Source organism: Triticum aestivum, chromosome 3A (assembly GCF_018294505.1).
Source record: "Triticum aestivum cultivar Chinese Spring chromosome 3A, IWGSC CS RefSeq v2.1, whole genome shotgun sequence".
Taxonomy (NCBI): domain Eukaryota; kingdom Viridiplantae; phylum Streptophyta; class Magnoliopsida; order Poales; family Poaceae; genus Triticum; species Triticum aestivum.
The window spans coordinates 722,922,554-722,926,801 of NC_057800.1; positions in this window are offsets into that span (position 1 = coordinate 722,922,554).

A 4,248-nucleotide genomic window follows, 5' to 3' on the forward strand; every position below is an offset into this window, starting at 1 on the left:
ATTATGCCAACTAGCATTCCACATCAAAAATTCCATTTTTATCATTTACCTACTCGAGGACGAGCAGGAATTAAGCTTGGGGATGCTTGATACATCTCCAACGTATCTATAATTTTTGATTTCTCCATGCTATGTTATCTACTGTTCTGGGCAATATTGGGCTTTATTATCCACTTTTATATTATTTTTGGGACTAACCTATTAACCGGAGGCCCAGCCCAGATTTGCTGTTTTTGCCTATTTCAGTGTTTCCAAGAAAAGGAATATCAAACAGAGTCGAAACGGAACGAAATCAACTGGAGAAGTTATTTTTGGAAGGAAAGCTACCGGAAAATCTTGGAGTGCACGTCAGGAAAGAAGAGAGGTGCTCACGAGGGTAGGGGGCGCGCCCCCTGCCTCGTGGCCCCCCTTCGGTCCCCTGACGTATCTCTTTCACCCATATATACCTACGTATCCTAAAACTTCCAGAACGCACAATAGATCGGGAGTTCCACCGCCAGAAGCCTCTATAGCCACCGAAAGCCAATCTAGACCCGTTCTGGCACCCTGCCGAAGGGGGAATCCTTCTCCAGTGGCCATCTTCATCATCCTGGTGCTCTCCATGACGAGGAGGGAGTAGTTCTCCCTCGGGGCTGAGGGTATGTACGAGTAGCTATGTGTTTGATCTCTCTCTCTCTCTCTCTCGTGTTCTTGATTTGGCACGATCTTGATGTATCGCGAGCTTTGCTATTATAGTTGGATCTTATGTTTCTCCTCCCCCCTATTCTCTCTTGTAATGAATTGAGTTTCTCCTTTGAAGTAATCTTATCGGATTGAGTGTTTAAAGATTTGAGAACACTTGATGTATGTCTTGCCGTGCGTATCTGTGGTGACAATGGGATATCACGTGATTCACTTGATGTATGTTTTGGTGATCAACTTGCAGGTTCCGCCCATGAACCTATGCATAGGGGTTGGCACACGTTTTCGTCGTGATTCTCCGGTTGGAACTTTGGGGCACTCTTTGAGGTTCTATGTGTTGGTTGAATAGATGAATCTGAGATTGTGTGATGCATATCGTATAATCATACCCACGGATACTTGAGGTGACATTGGAGTATCTAGGTGACATTAGGGTTTTGGTTGATTTGTGTCTTAAGGTGTTATTCTAGTACGAACTCTAGGGTTGTTTGTGACACTTATAGGAATAGCCTAACGGATTGATTGGAAAGAATAACTTTGAGGTGGTTTCGTACCCTACCATAATCTCTTCGTTCGTTCTCCGCTATTATTGACTTTGGAGTGACTCTTTGTTGCATATTGAGGGATAGTTATGTGATCCAATTATGTTAGTATTGTTGAGGGAACTTACACTAGCGAAGGTATGAACCCTAGGCCTTGTTTCAACGCATTGCAATACCGTTTATGCTCACTTTTATCATTAGTTACCTTGCTGTTTTTATAATTTCAGATTACAAATAAGTTTATCTACCATCCATATACCACTTATATCACCATCTCTTCGCCGAACTAGTGCACCTATACAATTTACCATTGTATTGGTTGTGTTGGGGACACAAGAGACTCTTTGTTATTTGGTTGCATGGTTGCTTGAGGGAGACCATCTTTATCCTACGCCTCCTATGGATTGATAAACCTTAGGTCATCCACTTGAGGGAATTTTGCTACTATCCTACAAACCTCTGCACTTGGAGGCCCAACAACGTCTATAAGAAGAAGGTCGTGTAGTAGACATCAGGTACCACCAACCGAGACTAAAGGGGGCATTGGTCCCGGTTCGTGGCACCAACCGGGACCAATGCTCCTCGCCCCTGGCCCATGACCATTAGTCCCGGTTTGTGCCACAAACCGGGACTAAAGGGTTGGTCCTCGTTGCGGTCAGAGTTTTGTCCCACCTCGCCAACCGAAGGGGGCTCATACCGGTTTATAAGCCCTTCCCTCTCTGCCTTGTTGAGCTCCTCTCAAAGTGAAAATAGATGCCCTTATACAGTAAATTTAACCTAAATTCAGAGTGAATTTCTCTGAAATTCATAGAAATTTACTATGAATTTAGGTTGAATTTTCTCTATAAGCGCATCTATTCTCATTTTTTAGTAAAGTTAATCACAAACTTGTGATTCACACAAATTTCAAAGAATTCAAATTTTAACTATTCAAATTTGAAAACTAATGGCACTAACAGAAAGTTTATAATTTTTATAAAACTAATGGCACTAACAGAAAGTTTATAATTTTTCTGACGTAAAAGCAAAAAGAACTAAAAAATAAAGAAAAATAAAAGAAAATAAATAATGCAAAAACAAAACAAATAAATTAAAAAAACTATTTTTATAGTAAAGTTAATCACAAACTTGTGATTCACACAATTTTCAAAGAATTCAAATTTTAACTATTCAAATTTGAAAACTAATGGCACTAAGAGAAAGTTTATAATTTTTCTGACCTAAAAGCAAAAAAGAATTAAAAATAAAATAAATAAAATAAATAAAAATAGCAACAATAAGTATTTTGTTGTAAGTAGAAACAAAATAAAATAAATAAAGCAACAAAGAAAACAAAAAAGCAAATTTGAAAACTAATGGCACTAATAGAAAGTTTATAATTTTTGTGACCTAAAAGGAAAATAATTGAAAATAAACTTTATTAAAATAAATAAAAATAGCAACAATAAGTATCTTGTTGTAAGTACAAACAAAATAAAAAAAATAAACCAACAAAGAAAAAAGTGCCACCTACCGGGCCCCCACGGCCTGAATACGACTAGAAACCCTACCATGGGCCAGCATTCAGGCCCGCAGGAGGCCCAGTAGGCCCACAGTCACACAGCGTACGGTTAGGCCCGAAAGCCTACAATTGAGAGGAGCTCGAGAGGGTGGGCACAGCAGCGCTTATAAACCACTCTTGAGCTCTCTCAGCTAGCGAGGTGGTACTAAACTATTGACGCGGGGCAGCACAAGGCCTTTGGTCCCGGTTGGTGTCACCAACCGGGACTAAAGGGGCGCATTGGTCCCGGTTCGTGGCATCAACCGGGACCAATGCCACCCTTTAGTCCCGGTTGGTGCCATCAACCGGGACCAAAGGCCGCCGCTTCCCGCCCTTTGGGCTGTTCAAAAGAGACCTTTGGTCCCGGTTGGTGGCACCAACCGAGACTAAAGGGTGGCATTGTCCCTGGTTGATGCCACGAAACGGGACCAAAGCCTTTTCTATATAAGCAAACACTTAGCAGTTTCTCCAAAATTCACTTGTTCTTCGCTCCGACGCCCCACGCTGCTCCTCGTCGCCATCGCCGCCGAGCCCTGCCCCGACGCCGTTGCCCGCGTCCTTGCCCGACGCCGTCGCCGCCGAGCCCTGCCTCGACGCCGTCGCCCGTGCCCTCTGATACGTCTCCGTCGTATCTATAATTTTTGATTGTTCCATGCCAATATTATTCAACTTTCATATACTTTTTGGCAACTTTTTATATTATTTTTGGGACTAACATATTGATCCAGTGCCCAGTGCCAGTTCCTGTCTGTTGCATGTTTTTGGTTTCCCAGAATATCCATATCAAACGGAGTCCAAACGGGATAAAAACGGACGGAGGTTATTTTTGGAAAACATAGAAAATTCGGAAGGAAAATCAACGCGAACCAGGGCCTGAGGTGGTCACGAGGCAGGGGGCGCCCCCCTAGGGGGCGCCCCCTACCCTCATGAGCCCACCGTAAGGCGGTTGACGCTCTTCTTTTGCCGCAAGAAAGCTAATATTTGGAAAAAAATCACGGCGAAGGTTTCAGGCCAATCGGAGTTACGGATCTCTATATATATATGAAACGGTGAAACATAGCCTGAGCAGAACGCAAAACCAGAGAGAAACAGAGAGATAGATCCAATCTCGGAGGGGCTCTTGCCCCTCCCATGCCATGGAGGCCAAGGACCAGAGGGGAAATCCTTCTCCCATCTAGGGAGGAGGTCAAGGAAGAAGAGGAAGAAGGGGGCCCCTCTCCCCCTCTCCTCCGGTGGCGCCGGAACGCCGCCGTGGCCATCATCATCATCACCGCGATCTTCACCAACACCTCCGCCATCTTCACCAACATCTCCATCACCTTCCCCCCTCTATCTACATCGGTTCACTCTCCCGCAACCCACTGTATCCTCTACTTGAACATGGTGCTTTATGCTTCATATTATTATCCAATGATGTGTTGCCATCCTATGATGTCTGAGTAGATTTTCATTGTCCTATCGGTGGTTGAAGAATTGCTATGATTG